Genomic DNA, 19953 nt, shown 5'->3' with positions numbered 1-19953 from the left:
CTCTATATATATATATATATATATATATTTATATATATATATGTTAACAGGTCGAGGAAGAGCCACTCTGGTTTTCGGGTTTTGCTGTTTTGTGTTATGTGGGAACAGCCCTATGTGCTCTTGTCGTAGTTGGCAAAACAGATTGTAGTCGATTGTCTGTAGCTTTGCGCAACCGAGTTTGGTTGCTAGGTTCTGGAGAGAGGAAGCACCATTTTCTAAGCAAGATGGCGACACCCTCGTGGAAGTTGTATATTGCAAGACGAAATTGCAGTCGATCCATTTTCACATCATCGAATCCGTAAAAAACATGGGAGTGACTTTTGCCTCTACGTAAGTATCGACCGATTGTGTGCCACGGCACAAGGCAAGTGACATGTTTTGGATTCCTTGCTGCTCCAGCTCATCTCACGAGCTAAGTTCCGTGGAATTCCACGTATCTATAATATTAAGTCACCCGCGAAACTTAACTGATCATTGCCGTTCAACACGAAATTGCGTTATTATTACCACCGTTTCTCATGCACGAAATTATGGTGTTTGGTTTTCCTAGTTGCCCAGTATTTCCAATACGTTTGTGTCGCTCAAATATTTTGTGAAGGATGAACTTGTGAAGCTATATTTATCGCCATGCAGAATACTATTGCTGACAGCAGTTCAATGGTTGAATACCTTCGTGAATACGCACCATTATTTGTAAGTAGTAATTCACAATAATCACTTAGTGCCCAAACACATCTAAACATTGACCAACTATTGACTATGTCAAATGATTGACTTTATTTATTGATTGATTGATATGTATGGTCTAAAGTCCAAAACCTCCATATGGCTATGAGAAGCCGTGGTGGAGGGGTCCAGAAAGTTGGATCACCTGGGGTTTTTAACGTGCACCCAAATCTTTTAACGTGCACATGGGCCTACAACATTTTCGCCTCTATCGAAAATGCAGCCAGCATTTGATCCGGTGACCTGCGGGTCAGCAGCCGAGTACTTTAGCCACTAGACCACAACCATGACGCACTATGTCGAATCACAAGATTGGTTGCAATTCGCCTAATGATTATTCTTAAAGTAACGTTTCAATCTGAGCATTGGTTATTATTTAGCAAGAGCCACTGGACCCAAAAGGATTGAACAAAGGGGGCTTAAACTGCAGACACAACCCTCGCATGACATTTGATGACCTCGAGGGCGGTCATGTGGTGGGCGTTGCGAACCAGATTGTCTACACGAAACCAAACTTCCAAGCTGTAAACAGACCTCCCCTGCTGGCGCTTTCAAGCCTGTCTGCCAGCTGCGTCGCTTAATTAGGCCAGCTTCGTTCCGACCCCGCGGGGGGTCTGCGGTCGCTTGGTCTGCACGTCTCGTATTTGATCGTGACAGCGAGCACGACAGGTGACATCAAGTCCACATGAACTCGGCAAACTATATTGATCGCACCGGTCGCGAAGTGATTGCTTCCGCATGCCACAAAAATATTGAACTCAGCCGATTCTTTGTTTTTTTTTTTACTTTATCTCGCGATCAAGACCTGCTCGTGTAGGTCCAACGTTTTGCGTTGTTCATAGTAGGTATACCACCCAAAGATAGATAGATAGATAGATAGAAATATATATATATATATATATATATATATATATATATATATATATATATATATATATAGATATATATATATAGATAGATAGATAGATAGATAGATGATAGATAGATAGATAGATAGATAGATAGTAGATAGATAGCAAACGTTTAGGCCGATATAACTACAATACACCGCTACGGAATGTAATGCGAATGCATTGCCGATTTGATAGCACTTACGAAGACAAGTTAGCGAGTATGTTTCTTCTACAACTTCATGCGATATTAAACTACCCTTTTCCATCACCATCTTTCTTGTAGAGAATTGGAAGGGTTGCGTCTACAGAAGGTATTCACAATAGAGGGAGTGTACTTGCTAAAACCACAATGGAATTTTCAGGCGCACAGTTAAGGGACTCTCCAGAACAATTTTGCTCATGTGGGTTTCTTGACGGAGCACACAAATACAAGGCCCGTAGAACCATGAAGCGTTTAGCATCGTCTCAATTAGATATATAAGTTTTGGCACACACGAAACCATTCAGCCGAGTATGCGGGCAATTCTTGAATTGTAGGGCTTCGAAATGCAACCTTAATAGCACGAAACCAAACCCACGTAAGCTAACTGTTTCCAAATGATGATGTAACCACAGCACGAGCCACGAACAAAGACAAGTAAAATATGATCCGACGACATCAAAACAAAAACAGGTAAAACTTTTTTCCAATATCCCGAATATAGTTTCGACATATTATGAACGTCTCCTGCTGGACAGTAATATTTATGTGGAATCTTTCAAGTTCTTTTCTGATTAAAATTTTGAGCCGTGGGCTATTTCACCATCCTCGCTCCAATTTATTTTGTAAGGCTACAATCTTATTTATTTTTTAACTGATAACACTGGCCAAACGCTGCTCAGACAGTTCACACAGAGAAATTGTCAGCAAAGAAAATTTGCCTTTCACTGAAGGAAACACTTGGAAACTTCATTGTGATATCCCCACGTTCTTAGTTTTTCATTATACCAGAACCTTTCATAGAAAGAGCGAAGACGGAACGAATTGCCGCCACGTACTGGCCGTTTCACTAATGAGCAGCCGAAGTTTCTTTGCCCATTTCAAATACCGCACTCGAGGCGCACTTTTTCCTCGCAGCGAAATTCTCTAGCGTTTCGGAATGCTGTAAATTGCAGAGTTACAAGTTTTTTTTTCGTTCTAGCCAGATCATCGTTTGCACGAGGCAAGACGGATTGGCTTAGTTTTACTACACGGTAAAAATGGCTGCATTCCTTAATCACTGCCCAGGGTCACTAACCGAGAACTGTTTGTGTGCTATATACAACGCTTTCTTTTAAACGCGCGTGCATTTTTTTGTTTCAATAATATATGCCAACATTATCGCCATTCATTGTACATTGCAACGCCTACTTGAAGTGTTCAGCATTTTTTTGCATATTTTTTTTCTGTCTACTCTTATTCTTGGAAAGGAAGTTATGTACCTTCTCGTTTCACAGACGATGGGCTGCTGGGGCTTTGTCAAGCTTTCATTGGAAAGTTTTTTTTCCCGGCTACCTTTTTTCACCGTAAATGTTTTTTTTAAACAAAGAGTCTCGTTGATTTATTGACTCATTGGTTGATTTATCGATTTATTGATTGATCATAAATATCAATTTTTTTTTAACCACCACGTCGTGGTTTTTGTACAACTCGTGCCTTGATAGCTCGAGGCGAGAGCAGAGCGAACGCGATCATGCTGCTGGCAGTCCGGATGCTTCAGCCGCCACCTTTCTGCATTGGCCTGAAAGATAAAAATGGCGAGATCGGCACGGCCACGTCAGCGGCGTTTCCTACGACTCACGTGGTGCGTCAGTCACTACAAATTGAATTGGTCATTCCTAACCAAAGCGGTACATACAAATAAGCGAATACTTAGAATCTACTGCCTCTGCATATATGCTGTTATTTGTAAGTTAACTTACATTTCAGCATGTCAATTGACATGCTGAAAATTTATTTGAAGACAAGGCACAAACATTCCTGACTGGGGCCTGTTGTCGTCATTTAACATCGGTTCACCGAATTGTGTGGCCTTTCACTGCCAACACGGCAAGCGAATTTTCGCTTTTGTAGAAATATTTCTTGAAACCTGAAAAGAATGTGCAGTTTACTTAGGAGTCACAGCGAACTATCTTCTCTGGTAATTTCAGTTCGTAAGTTCACTGTAATGGGTGCCCCACTATGCCATTCAAAAACTAGATGAACGTCCTCAGCCCTAAGTACAATTGATCTGCCTGAACAGTTCACAGACAGTTTCCTAACAAAGCATTATGAAAATTCCTGCTAGTCCGGATGAACACTTCGTTTTTTCCGCTTTCGGTTCCACAGATTACTGATTTGAATACTCAGAGTAAGCGCAAACTCAACAGATAATTTAGTGATAAGTGTATATTGACTGCCCCACTTTCGATTGTCTTCAAAGGAACGCAGTGAAATGCAGGCAAAGGGGCGTGAGACCATAATATTTTATCCAAATAATTACAAAAAACAAGGTTTTGAGATACGCATGTAAGCGGTCATCGAGACCAATGTGTTAAGGTAAACGTTTAGCAGTTCATTAAAGTACCACTTGTTTTCAAGTCATCTTTCCGTGTACTAGCCAACAGTATCATTGTGATCAACGATAACAGTTATAAATGAGATAATATGCATTGTGTACTGTTTTTCTGTATCAGTTATATATGTGTTACTGTAATTACCGTTGAACGTTTTTGCTGTTTATGTTCTGGGAATATACATAAATGAAATCAATGGAAATAAAAACGCATAGAAAATGGTACCTACACCACATTCTTAGGTTTGAATTAAAGAAATAGATCGAATACAATAGACGGGAGGATAATTTCCATGGTAGCTCAGTTGGTGTGAAGGTTCGGAAGTAGTGCACGAAAGTAGGAGGTTTGGTCCTTGCCGGCTCCAAGTTCTCTTTTCTTGCTCATTAACTTTGCACATATATATGATGATTCATACAAATATTGCGCTCTATTCATTCCTCATGATCACTGTCTGTTAGTTTAGCCAAAGTAATGTGGTGCTCGAGAAAGAAATACGAACCCCTAAACTGCCCTTCATTCATTCATACCGCGCATTAGCAAGATCATGTCGCACTGTCACCGGAACCAAACTCTGTTTATGCAAACTATAAACGGTCTCGACGACAATTCACAATATTTTACGGACTCATGCCAAAAAAAATGATAGCGCAGAGTATGTCTCTACACATTTATTAAGAACAGCTAACCTTCTGCCATCGACGTCGCTGGCACGCCCACGCTGTCGCACCGCAGACTGTCGAACGCTCAACGCCTTTTCTCAGAACACAGCAAAAGCATTCAACGGTATTCAAACGAAAACGCGCAAAGAATCAGATCCATGACACTTCCCGTTTGGATGGGAGTGGGAGTCGAAGAAGCTCTGGATTCTCACGGGGGCACTTTGCGCTGCTCAGACCATAAGCTTATCGGCGCCGACAGGCTCGTGAGGAGCCTAAGCTGCTTTGCTCGGCGTCGATGGCCTGCAGCCTATGCGCATACATATAGGGAGGAGCACTCACACTGTTTATACCGCCAGTAGCAACTGCATCTACATGGCTGCAGCAGCGGCTCTGGAAGAGTGAACAGACTGCGGGTCGTGAGCAAAAAAGCATTCTACGGCAATTCGATACGTCGAGTTCCTTTTCGCAGCGAAGCCTTCGCCGAGAACCCGGATATTACTGCTTCTCACTGCTCAACTATGGAATACATCTAGCAAAGAAGATGTGAACACTGACTCGTGTGCACGTTTCTTTCTTCATTCATATCGGCTACGTAGCGACGGCTAATGTTGTTAGACATGTCGTCGGCCGGCACAAGCAGAACTCAATTTTATCACGCCATATTAAATGCGAAGCATTTCTTAGCGAACTTCGGTGACTTTGAGCGCATCAATCAATCAATCAATCAATCAATCAATCAATCAATCAATCAATCAATCAATCAATCAATCAATCAATCAATCTATCCATCCATCCATCCATAAATCAATCAATCAATCAATCAATCTATATAGCTGCCTACGACTTTTAGCTCTCCTGGCCGTTTCGATAATGGTATAAATACCAAACTTGATATGGCATAACATCAATGTATGACGCGCATATTTCACCAGTCATAACATGAAAGTCATGACATGTATGTCATGAATGTCATGGTTTTCATTCAATAGTTATGCTGCTCTTGTGGTGGTTTCGTTCACATGACACATTGCAAAACTGGTACAGTATGATATGATTCCATGGCAAACGCAAGCGATAGACCCTAAAATGAGTTTCATGACATGCATGTCATGTAAGAACATGACAACGTTACACGCTCATGATGCGCTCGTGGCCGTTACGCAAGCGTCACATATATAAAATTTGGTATTACGGCACATGAATGGATGACGAAGGTACGTCACTGGTGCAAAGATGATAATCATGAGATGCATGTCATGTAACAACATGACTGCATGCCACACCCATAATGCACTGGCGCCCATTTCGCTAGCTTCGCCTATACCAAATTTGGTATTACGGCACGTGAATGGATGAAGAAGGTATGATACTGGTGCAAATATAATAAACATGAGATGCATGTCAAGAAACATGACTACATGCTACGCTCATGATGTGCTCGCGGCCATTTCACTAGATTCACATGTACCAAACTCGGTATTACGCGACGCCAATGGTTGACGAAGATATGTGACTGGTGCAACCATATAATCATGAGATGTGTGCCATGTCTGGGTATGACTACATTTCACAGTCAAGACGCCAATACATTTCGACATGACACGGGGCGCGTGCTCACCGGCGTTCATTCCGCCGCGTCACGCCGGCAATTCCACGCCAGGCGCCGGTCCTGCCATATACTCGCAGACATGCGCCAAGCTACTCTGCTTTGACGCATGCGCGTTTCAGCGCGTCCGGCATCCCTCCGTCACAAAAAGAGGGAGACACAGTGTTGTCTAGGTGACTCATCGGCGCGAAATGCAGCATGTTGCATTTCGCGCCGGTTGGCGTCAGACTAAGGAGTGCTCACGTTTCGCTAACGTAGCGTCGTTGTGCCCAGCGTGCGCGCGTTCACCGCTACAGTGCAGTATACTGGGCGCTTCATGATGCGCTGGCGGCCGTTTTGCTAGCTCCACATATACCAAATTTCGGGTTACGTACGTGACGTAAATATATGGTGAAGGTATATTATTGGTGCAAACATGATAAACCTGACACGCTTGTCATGTAAGAACATGACAACATACCACGCACGCTCATAGCGTGCTCGCGGTTCTTTCGCTAGCTCCACATATACTGCATTTGGTATCACGTGACGTGAATAGATGAAGAAAGTAAATGACACATTCAAACATGATAATCATAACACGGATGTCATGTACGGCATCATTTACTCCCACCTCGTAACGTTGAGCTGATTTTAAAGTGACATATCAACATTTCTCATTCGTGCTTCACATATCATCGATTCCCACTGTAGGTGGGATCTGCCGATTTCTTTTGCAGGCACTTCTAGTCCGATTGCCTGGCCGACGTGAGCAGCTATGACGCATTGATAAGCTCATGTGGGGGTCATCGATAATGCTAAAGTGTTTGACTACACATAGCCAGAAGGCGGAAGACTTCACTGAAAATCCGATTTTCAGTGAAGAACGAGTGATCTGGTGACTTTAATTATACAGTGAGTATTCCTTTTTTTTGGTAATTACATGCGCACCAAATAAACAGTTCAGTCTTGCGTTGCACCAGTCATATACTATCTATCGAAAGGATTTACCGTTCTCGTTCTTTGGCGCCATGACGTTATTCGATCATGTTGTACTAAGTGGCCCGGGCCTCCCTGCTGCTAGCCGTGGTTTCTTCTTCCCTGTCCCAATCGCGTTATATTACTCTAGACATAATTTTAATATGTCAGGTCCAACTATCGGCCTCGCACCTTAAAAAGAAGAAAGAAGATAAAACCAATATGGTAATTATACAACTTCACAAAAGATGTGTTTATGCGTTTGTATGGCGGTCTCGCAAAAACTGCCTGCTATATTGTTGTTGCATAGGCCATTATTGTTGTAGTAGTCCATCATGCCAACCGACAAACTGCTTGTCAGGCCATAGGCTCATATGCATGTGAACAAACGCACATGAGTTAGATAAAGTTGCCTCAAAAGATTTGTACTTCGTACGGGTTCAACATCTGCGCAGAGTTTCCATAACGTTTTCTTTCGTCTTACAGTATAGAAGGAAAGAAGTGTAAGCTGAAGGGCTCATTTTCTTTGTTAGACAAGATAATATTAGAATTATTTTAATGTGGAGCTGGAGAGATTTGCCTCATTTTTCCCCTGACAGGCTACTCCAGGTGCCGGGTGATCACAATGTTATATACAATGATAAACACACAGAACATACAGTTACATGTACGCATAGAAGTCACATAACACAATCAGTCACTCGCACGCGCTACACTGTTTACAACGTTTCGTTCAAGCCTGTGGCCCGTAAGAATGTCCGTAGCGCTTTTGAGGAGTCTAACGCACTGGAGCTCTTCTGCCATGAGTGTAGAATAAATTTCAACTCCAAGATATTAATGACTAACAGGCAATGATGCCAAGAGGAGTATTGCGAATGTTAGTAGAAGTGATTGTAATGCAAATCTGAAGAAAGAAAAATGAATGAAAAGATGACTTGCCACCTACAAGATCCGCAGCTGCGACCTTTCAATAACGCGACTGATGTTCTTCCAATAAGTTAGGCTGGCAGTCATTCCTCTGTACACTTCATAGGATATGTATATGTCGTATGCATATAACGTAGTAAATAAAAAAGGAGAAGTAAAAACTGGATATGTACATTTTGCTGATTTACATGACATTCACTAGAGTACCGAATGAGACACCAGCCCACCAAAATTTGTTACAGGGGCTCTGTTTTTGGATACAGGGACTCTGTCTACCCGGTCTGTGTGACCGACCGGGTAGACAGAGCCCCTGTATTTTGTTTCCTGTCAGGGGACCCATTGTTCAGATGGCATAGGGCTGTTTAGAGGGTTGTTCTTTTGCAGCTGGAGTGGGTCCAGTCCGAAGAAGGTGCGTGACTGTTTCGCTGCACCAGCATACTTCACATGACGGGCTGTGAGCCGTGACGCTTCAGAGTACAAAGTACTCTACTATGCAAGAGCAGTACTTTGGCCTTTTGTGGTGCTCACTCACGTTAGAAAACCCAACAAAGCACGTTTGGAAAAAAGTATGCCTCTACAGAGGACGCAACAAACATTTCGAGGCACATAACGAGAATACACTGCGCTTGGAGTGCCTGCATGTTTAGAAAAAATGCTTAATGATTTCGAGTAATTGGTACTCGACTATGGGAGAGCAATGAGCCGTCCCAATCGCAGCTGCACTGATTGTGTTTTGAAAGAGTGGTGAATTATTTCGAGTACTTGCTACTCTCCATTCAGAGAGCATAAAGCCTTCCCTATGCGAGGATCGAGAGCAAAACAACCTAAACGTTTAGCTCGGCATATTCATTCAATGACGTCTGGGACCGTCAAATCTTACTCCACAGATACCCACTTGTGATGCTGGTTTGAAACTGAAAGGTATCAACGTCCCCTCAAATTTCATCGAAGGTTTTCACATAGTACTCATCTGAAAAATTATAATATTTCAGGAACGACGATCTTTTGTTCTCCGATACACCTACCTAGTGTTTACGACATGATGCAGACGGTACTCGCTTTTCAAATTAAAACTACCAGCAAGGCTATAACAGATATGAAGGACAGGCCACCGCGTACTTGTAGGCATTGTTTATAATAAAGAAATCTCACAGCATGTCCATGGAGTGAATGATGATGAGTGGCGCGAAGATTCATAGGGTTTCTCAGTAAGTTGTGAATCTTCTATCCGTCCGTCCGTCCGCCCGCCCACCCGCCCGCCCGCTCGTCTTTCCGTCCGTCCGTCCGTCCGTCCGTCCGTCCGTCCGTCCGTCTGTCTGTCTGTCTGTCTGTCTGTCTGTCTGTCTGTCTGTCTGTCTGTCTGTCTGTCTGTCTGTCTGTGTGTCTGTCTGTCTGTCTGTCTGTCTGTCTGTCTGTCTGTCTGTCTGTCTGTCTGTCCGTCTGTCTGTCTCTTTAAAACGTACGGACGGCTGGAGGAACGCTTCACCCCACTCATCATTGACCCCATGGATATGCTGTGAAAACCAGTAACGCCATCTAGTTATATTTATTATTCTCAAGGACATATGCACACAACGTCATCTATAGAGCAACTCATAAACTTGGGGTGGCTACATACTACTACTACTACTACTACTACTACTACTACTACTACTACTACTACTACTACTACTACTACTACTACTACTACCACTACTACTATTGCTACTACTACTACTCCTACTACTACAAAGGAGGGAACGACCCATGGCGTAAGGAGCTTCGCCCCTAAAACGAAAGCCAGCACAAGAAGGTCAGGCATGTCACTTAGGCCATATCCATGTCCAAGACATTTGGTCGCAACCACCAGGTGGTCTTCGTCGATGCACAAAGCTATCAAGAAGGTCACCGCTCCGTGACTGCTGTCGTGTACCACACACAAAATGCAAAATCAGCGCATCCGTCATCACAAGAAACGTAGATACTATGGGGGAAGCGGATATCGCGATGGCCATCTAAAGCCCACACAAACGCCTCGTATACCATCAGCGACTCGTGAACGGAAGTTCGGAACTACGCCAGCGGCAGAATCCCTTCGAGGTATTCCGTATACTTGAAAGAGGCAAAAGTAAAGAGGCAGAGAGAAGAAAGGACATCCTTTGCTTCCCTGCCCCCCCGGCCCTAGATAACCCGCAGGTCAGTCTAAATGAAGTGACGGACAACGTTGCTCGGGCTGTTACGTTCCGAGCTTCGGCAGACGAAGCAGCCGCCCAAACTAATTTTCCAACGGTGTTGCGAGAATAGGACGATCGGCTAACTGAATTCTGTGACATAACACAATTGAATGTCAAGCCGGGAGTACCCTAACCCTCACTCCGACCTAAATCGGGCACAGTACGTTTGATGGCGGCAGCTACAAGCATGCACATACAAGAATTCCGATATGATGCACCACGTATATCGCCAAGTCTATAACACTGAGCTCTGCTAGTATTGTACCACAAGATTCGCTCTGGACCATATGCTACGGGCATGTTCAGCATTAATCTGCAATAGTGGGGCAGCCACCTCAAATGAAGATATTAGGGCGCGTTGGCGAACTTCGCTGATCATTTCCCGCCTGGATAAGCAATTATGTGTGGTACAGCAGGGCAAAGAAGCTGCTGGGCTACACGGTCCCTCCGTTAGCTTATAAGTGGGAGCCCATCCCAGCGATCTTTTGGAAATAAATGAAGTTTTCTTTTCTCGCTATCTATATTGTGTCTCGTGAGTAGAGGTGATTTTGCGATATTTGGCGAGATCTGACGGTACTTCTCAAGACCTCACCAGTGGCGGCTTCAGCACGATCATTATAAAAGAGTAGTACCAGTCGGTTGAAAGTACCACAATAAGTGAACAAGTGTCTGTTTATCAGCGAATCAAAAGTGATGTCACTTGAATGTCACATTACCTCGACAGTTATTTGAGAAGAAGCAAAGACTTGTGACGTCAAGACACCGTTATAAAGGCGTACACAGGACACCATCATTCGGACAAATCTGGCCTGATCATAGGAGCTGTGCGACAACACTCGAAATGTAGAAAGCTTCGAACGGGAGTGTCCGGTGGGGAAGGTTATTGTACAGTAGACTGAAGGGATAAAGGATTACAACATCGTAGTCGCGAGATGCTTGTGACGCGATTCAATTCACCGCTTCACTTCTTAGAAGCTGCCTATTAAATGTCAATCTCTCTTTCTTTGTTACGAGGACACAGCTCAATCGAGTGTAGTGAAAAAAACAGTGTTTTTGAGGCTCTACTGTGGAGCTTATTAAGCAGAACGTCAAAGTTCGTTAGTTTATTTTTCTAAAACAACACATTACGTCTCGCCAGAAATACCTTAACGTGGTAGTTACAACACACGGAGAAGCACATCAATACCGTAACAATACAGAAAGGATGTATACAGACACTTCACGTTTCTGCATGCACAGAAAGACAAAATAACGAAACACTGTTTGATAATTTGCGGTTCATTGATATCTAAAGTTTAAAGTCCCCAAACCACCATATGATCATGAGGTGATGATGATGATGATTCTGATGATGATGATGACGACGTGTTTAGCTTTATGGCGCAAGGGCCGTATGATGGCCAAAGAGTGCCATATTATGAGACAAGGAATGTGGACAATGTTTATGGTAGGTGGCTGTATAAGGGCCTTAAAATGCCATGCCCTATGACGGATAAAACATAGCAGTATTAAAATTCAAACAGGGACATCAAAGGGGTCTAGTGAAATTGGGTGGCGAAGCATCGTGAGAATAAAACTATGGTGATAATCGGCATATGCACAAAAGCCTCTTGAACGCCCTTGTATACAAGGGTCGGGAGGCATGTGCTGTGTTTTTTTGTATTAACCGCAGCAGCGACCACTCTTCAAAAGTCGTGCTACGAGTTCCTTGGGCAATTCATTTGAAAATCTTGCACGTGCTTTAAAAATGACAGCAATGACTCGAGTTTGAAGAGTGGTTCTCTGCCGGTGAGCATTGCAGGGTGGAATGGTATTTGTGGTTGGCAGCGTAATGGGAATAATTGTTTTCTAAGGGTGTCTAATTGCTTAAAATAATTTTAAACGTCAAGCACAGTTCGTGCTTCACCAATATATGATTATTAGAGATGCTGCAGTGAAGGAGCCCAGATGTTTTTGCACCTGGGGTTCTTCAACGTGCACTCATATCTGAGGACACGGGCCTGCAGCATTTTAGCCTCCACCGAAAATGAGGCCGCCATAGCCGGGATGCGATCCCGCGACCTGCGGGTCACCAGCCGAGTACCTTAGCCTCTAGGTCGCTGCGGCGGGGCGATAATTTTGGGTTTAACATGCTAAAACTACGACATGATTACTGGAAATGCCGCAGGGGAGGGCTCGAGAAATTTCGAATCTCTGGTGTTCCTCGACGTGCACCTAAATTCAAGTTCGCGCTCTCTAACATTTTCGCCTCCATATATAACGGAAAGCTTAAAAAAGCTTTTTACGTGGGTGATGTTCGGATGAACAAAACACTTTTTGTAGCATCCTGGCAGCGTCGCGGAACTTGGACGTTAGATGAGCACGCTATCTTGATCAGTAATAGATCAATATAGCGTTATTGCCGTTACAGTTTCTGCCTTATCTATTCTTTAGAATTGTCATTGGAACGTTTTTCCCGTTCCAATGCAAAGGGTGAAGTCTTGGTGCCGCGACCAAGATTTCACCCTTTGTCGATGGTCTGGTCCGCAATCAAACACCATAACCGCGAACCATCACGGCGCGTATTTTCAACAAGGTGCGCAATCGCAATAGCATAATTATAACCCCGAGTTTCTGCTCTGCATGGGTATGTAATGTATATGAAGGACCCTAACACACATATTCCCACTGAAGATGACAATCTGATCGGAAACGGAAACTCATTACAGTGACAAAAGGCGAGTCCACTGTGCCACACCTGGCATTGACGTTCAGTCGAACGGAATCGGAAGTAGACGGGAAACATCGACAAGTTCGCATCAGCGCCGGTACACACAAAAAAAGCCACAGCGAAACAACGCGCGTATTTTTGGAGACATGTTACTGTCGGCATATAGGCAAGCGGACCACATGCCCTCTACATTCGCATACTACTATAACGAAAAGCAAAAAAAAAAAAGAAAATATAAACCACGCAATGAGTAATCGCCGACGTCACAAGACAAAATCTGAAACGGCTCACGTTACGGGAAGTCACACGCACGCTGGCAGCAGCTGGGGCCACATATGTGCTTTTCCGAGTCGCCGAACGTGAGCGTATGGGCACAGCTGGTGCTTGAACACCCACAGACCGTGACACGAATGCAGCCGTCGCGGTATTCATTCAAATTTGGGTTGCTAGGGCGCGTTGGCAAATGTGCGAGGTGATTCGACTAGGATGCACCGGACTCTGACTTGTCCACTGCATAATTGACGTGAAATGGGCTATTTTTCTAGAATATGTTCTTTTTAACTCTTCTTGGACCTGCTTCGCACGAGTATAGCGTGTTTCACTCTAATGAGTAATCTAACGCTTGCGAAAGGATGTGAAGGTTTATACGTTCTAGCAGTGTAATTTTGGCCTAGACCTGCTCCGGTGATTAATTGGGTCGTAAGTGCCGACATGTCCGATCTACTGAACAAAGCTTGTAGGAAACGCATATTCCGGAGCATCAGAACGTACCTAAATAAAATATTTAGGATTGGAAACGTCTGTTTCCAGGCACCTTGATGAAGTTAAGTTTTCCGATCACCAGAAGTTCCGAAGTACCACCTCGTTTTTTTTATTATGAGAGCATGCAGTTTCAGTGCGGGCATCGTCTGTTCTTGTACCAGTTTAGGAGCGAATCTTGTAGACTTGCGCTAGAAGTTTTTCGAAACGGCTCCTATAAATTACTTGAATTTCGCTAAATGTCAAGTGACATGTTGGTGGTGCGCTTACAAAAAAAAAAACATCTCAATGTTTTTTTTTTTTTGTAAGCGCACCATCTGGCTACCATGTTTCCTACTGAAAGTTGTTAAAGACAATGGTGTCCCGGGCTTTGGTTCTCGTCTACATGCACAGTGTTAACGTCAGCTTAGTAGGAACCATGATTGATATTGTCAGCTATTTATTATGATTATCTATGGGGTTTTACGTGCCAAAGCCAGCCAAGATATGATTATGAGCGACGCCGTCCTGGAGGGCTCCAAAAACTTTGACAATCTGGTGTTCTTTAACGCGCATATATATATATATATATATATATATATATATATATATATATATATATATATATATATATATATATATATATATATATATATATATATATATCTAATCCAGAAGCGGGCAAGGAATTCGTATTGCGCCCGCTTTTCAGCCTCTGCCGCAATACGCGGCACCTCTCTTTCTACGACGAAATGTTGACAGGGCGCTGAGTAGTTAAAGGCTTAAACTTCTTAAAAAAGCTCTTTTTACCCCACACCGAACTGCCAGAGCCAGGAGGCGCCATCAGGTCGGGAAGAATGCGTTAGTAAAAGGAAGCATACACAGACCGCAGACATCAGAAAGGCGAAAGGGAGAAAGGAGAGAGAGATGGAAGGGAAAGTGGAGGGAAGAGTGGAAGGGGGGTGCCTGGGGGGGATTCCATCTTATATTCCTCTTTTCGTTATTTTATTTTCTTTCTTTTTTTTCTTTCTTTTTCTCTTTTTTCAGTCTTTTTCCCTCTTTCCTTCTGATTTGAGAATGTATAAAACCAGAGCACCAACCAACTGTACCTTCAATCCTGATGAAGGCCAGATTCTAGGTCGAAACGCCGAAATAAACCACGTTGTGACCGTTTTATATATATATATATATATATATATATATATATATATATATATATATGTGTGTGTGTGTGTGTGTGTGTGTGTGTGTGTGTGTGTGTGTGTGTGTGTGTGTGCAAATTGGCCAATATCTTTCATTTTTTTATTCAGTTCGAAACGGCTGGTGTGTTCACGCATGCCCAAATTTGCTTCCTTCAAGGCTTTCTCAGTGTTGCGCTGCACGAACAGGCGTTGACGAAGTGCATTTTTTCTTTCTTTTTCATAAACTACTGCCTGCCAGTACGTTACCGTCTTGCTGCAGCAACACCAATGATGCCATATTGCGGTGGTTGCCGGAACGTGGTTTGAATTATATAGCTAAAAATAGAATACTAGCTTTTACCGTTTCCCTGATTTTCAGAAAAAAAAAAGATGGCATCATCTCGGATTTTAACTGATAAGTAGAGGCACTGTGTTGGTTCAGTATACACACACTCAAACCTCCACATTCCAATGATCGCAGCAAAGCAACTTCCGGTCACCGTCACAAGAGGCATGGCAAGGTGAACACAGCATTATTGACAAGCAAAGCGTCATTCGTAGAGACGCACGTCCCTATCGACTCTGGTTCTGCCGGTGTTGACTCTGGTGAAACAAAGGAAGCCACGGAGCCGCACTTCCTACGTTAGTGGCGCCCTCTGGCACGTGCCTATATTTGTCACTTTAGAAATAGGGATACGCATTCAACGCCAAGCTGATTCTTGCCTTTCATTCACATTCCAGAGATCGTTTGACGTCATCAATGACGTCGTTGCTATACGGTCACATGACTCTCCCACGTTTGACCACGACGTGAAGTTATGCTACGCTTTTTCGCCTACCGAGTATAGTGCGCACGCAGCAGAGCGAGAAACGACGGATTTACTTGAGTGTACTCTCAGCGTGAAAAGTTCGAAGACCTCGAGAGACAAGGAAAGGGAAATATCCCCGATGACTCCGGAATGTTCACATTTTCCCCGCTATTTCCCGCGTGTTTTAAAAAACGCCATTAGCCATCATCCATCAGTGTATTTCGACCCGGTGTCATCATAAATTGCAGGGAAATTCAAAAAGATTTATAATTTACGAGTTTTTAAACTTCTCACCTCGGATGCACTTGACATTATACACGCATTTTCTTAACGCTACTCACACCGTGAAACGTTGAACATCACCACCGAAAGTTGCAGAACTCCGCGAGATACTCTCCCATGAAAAGAGAGAGAGGAAAAAAAAACTCGAGTTCACCTGTCTTGACGCAGTTACGACAACGACGAAGCAAGCGGTTAAACTGGCAAAAGTTATGTTAAAACTGCAATAAAACTGCGTGGTGGCGCAACGCGAGAAGTAGTGGCTAAGATACTCGGCTGCTGACCCGCAGGTCGCGGGAACGAATCCCAGCTGTGGTGGCTGCATTTTCGATGTAGGCGAAAATGCTGAAGGCCCACGTGCTCAGATCTGGGTGCACGTTAAGGAGCCTTAGGTGGTCAAAATTTCCGGGGCCCTCCACTACGGCGTCTCTCATAATCATATGGTAATTTTGGGACGTTAAACCTCACATATCAATCGTAATTGATACGTGGAGTTTAACGTCCCAAAACCACCATATGACTGCGAGAGGCGCCGTATTCGAGGGCTCCAGAAATTTCGACTACCTGGGGTTCTTTAACGTGCATTCAAATCCACATATCAATCAATGAAACGAGAAGTAACAGATGAAAGTCAGGTTACTCATCGGTTCGAGCTCGTGACGAGACAGAGAAACACTCAGATGGCATCCAAGCACCAAGCAACGCTGGCGGCGCAATGACAGCGGCTAGGACGGTCGTCGGTATATGTAATTGTGACCGTTTATCGAAAGCAAATCGTGCGTTTTAACAGCCGTCGTAAATCCCAGTGGTATTTATCGACAACGAGAAAGGCCGCAGTTATGTGGCAGTCTTCGCACAAGTCCCACTACTCATTACTACCGCAGCTGGCCACCCTACCTCTGCGGCCACACCTACTACTTCAGCCGCCCACTTTTTGCCGCGTCATTCCCACTTCATTCCCACTTCATTCCCACTTCATTTTCACTTTATGCATCTTCAATGCCACTGCACACAATGCCACAATGCCACACAATGCCTTCAATGCCACTGCACACAACTAGTTTCGCTCTTTCATCAACGTCCATCTAGCGGAGCTAGCAGTTTTAGGGGCGAAGCTCCTTGAGATTGAAGCTCGTCCGTCGGCGTGCGCCGTAGCCATGACGACGATGACGATGGCGATACAGACAACGGACAACGACTGGATTGTGCAGTAGATGACGTCTCTAGATGCTCTAGAAGCATTTCGTATGACTCGAAACAGCCAACAACAACTAGAAAAATGCACCCAGATCTCGTCTTTGTCAACTTCAGACTAGGTTCCATACCACAAAACAGTAATAATTGAGGCAAAACGAAAACTCACAAACTAACAAAACTTGCCGGATGTGAACAGTAAACATTGTATATAACTTTGGACCGCTGGACATTTACCGGCGTGAGTGGTCATTATGTCATGGGTGATTTACGGTAACACCCAATAATCTTGATGCTTCGCTGACTCATCGGCATTCACTTCATGAGTATGCCGTGATTGATTTCTGTTTTTCTAGAAGCGTTATTCTACATTCCATGAATGTTAGTTGTCCCACTGCTATTATTAGAAATGCCACTGCTATTATTAGAAATGCCACTGCTATTATTAGAAATGCCATGGTGAAGGGCTCCAGAAATTCGAACCATCGTGTAGCGTGCATATAGATAATAATACGTGCGCCACTAGCGCTTTTTTTGCCACCATTGAAATGCGGTGTCACGGTTGGGCTTCAATCTCGCGACGCAGAGGTCCTCAGACAGGCACCATAACCATAGGCCACCATTTCGAGTGTCCAACACTTCATCGCTACTTCTAGCACACTAGCTATACCTCAAGAATAAACTGAACAACAATACTAAGCGTCAAATAATCATGAAGATGCCTAAACATTTTGGCGTGGCCAGCACCCAGCATAAACAATGCGCGTAACAGTGTTTTTTTTTTTACTGAAGCTAGATAGCACAAAGATAAATAAAGGAGTGCGCGTGGCAACATTGATTCGTGCAGAGTGCCAGCTGCCACCCCGCCATCACTACGGCGATGACACGGTTTCTGTGAAGCTCGCAGGTGTGCCCTGCTCATACTTCCCGCTCGATCAGGTATAGTGCCCATGACACCGAATGACTTCCTGTGGTATGCGTGTAGCGCTGCATTCTGTCCTGGTTTACTCAACTGCAACAATCATCGAAGCAACCAAGCGAAGTATATCGCGATGTGAGCAAGAGTTGCGACAATAGCGGCCTCTGCCGTTATGCAATTACCAGGAGGTAATTCACGTGTAGGGAGATTAGTGTGAATTTTGTGTTAGTGAGACTACGGTAGATATCCATGTCAAGGAGTTCACTTTTCTGCAGACGATGGTTTCTCAACCGCAACTTATGAAGATGGCTGTGACAAATTACTTCATTCATTCTTGTCTGTTACATTGAGAGTGAGTGAACGAATCAATAAACAATTTATCTTGTTGTGAGCGCGCGTGTTGCGTGTGGGTCTAAGTTTCTCTAGCCCTGTTCTCTTCTTCGGTACACTGGCTGTTTCAATGCCCAGACTTGGCGCAATTCTGGTGAAGTACTCACAATAGGCAGCTAACGCTAGAACAACGAAATAAGGAAGCTCTGCAGGCTATCCTGATGCGCATACAAGATGACGGGTGAACACAAAAGCACGGCCACTCATCGGCAAGTTTATATGCGCATGAGACAGATCGTGTACACATTGAATTCGCTCGTAATAATCCCACTCCATACACTGCGTTTGCGAAACACTGTTTACACGTGCACTCGGTATCGGTTCCTTCTTGACGCCTGCTCAGCATCACAAAGACGCGAAGTTGAACTAGTTTGCAGCTATCGATAACGGGCGAATATGAAACATTCCGAAACAGACATGAGATACGGGAACTGCGCGCCGTTTGATGGGTCCTCTCTTTTTGCTTACTTTCCAGCATCCCTTAAGTTAGTCCCAAAAAAGTACGCTAAATCACTTCTCGGTGAATTGCACATGATAGTAAGTATACGTAATACTTCTATGTAGGTATGCTTTTCTCTGGTATGCCACAGAAAACGAATGTAATGTAGTGAATTCTAATGTATACTACCATATAAAGTGATCGTGACACATCTGCCTTGAAGTGAGTCTCAGAGAAGCTCTGATTGATATGTGGGGTTTAACGTCCCAAAATCACCATATGATTATGAGAGACGCCGTAGAGGAGGACTCCGGAAATTTCGACCACCTGGGGCTCTTTAACGTGCCCCCAAATCTGAGCACACGGGCCTACAACATTTCCGCCTTAATCGTAAATGCAGCCGACGCAGTCGGGATTCGATCCCGCGACGTGCGGGTCAGCAGCATAGTACCTTAGCCACTAGAACACCACGGCGGGGCATTCCAAGCTATCTTCTGAGCCGTGGCAATATAAGCAAAAGCACAACCTTTGTACCCGAACAGTAGAATTTACACTTGCTCTGTCGTGTAACCTGCCCTGTGTTCCTACTTTTTTCGGTGAATGATTAGGCTTTCAAGCGGGAGTGCGCAAGCCTGTCATTGTTAGGAGGTGAAACGTGACGCCATATTACATTTGAAATGAGTGTGCAGTGGCTAAGCAGGGAAACTGAAGAACGGAAAAGTTATGGAGTAAATTTCAG

The 19953-nt window shown here is 44.0% G+C and overlaps 1 protein-coding gene across 3 annotated transcripts in view; it reads right to left on the bottom strand.

Moving 5' to 3' along the window:
* The window catches only part of LOC119164551 (synaptotagmin-1), a 238143-nt gene that overhangs the window by 164250 nt on the left and 53940 nt on the right, over window positions 1–19953 (bottom strand). The gene's annotated exons all lie outside the window — the stretch shown is intronic.

The sequence above is a fragment of the Rhipicephalus microplus genome, chromosome 8 (genome assembly GCF_043290135.1).
Source record: "Rhipicephalus microplus isolate Deutch F79 chromosome 8, USDA_Rmic, whole genome shotgun sequence".
In the NCBI taxonomy this organism is placed as follows: domain Eukaryota; kingdom Metazoa; phylum Arthropoda; class Arachnida; order Ixodida; family Ixodidae; genus Rhipicephalus; species Rhipicephalus microplus.
This window is presented reverse-complemented; position numbering and strand designations above follow the sequence as displayed.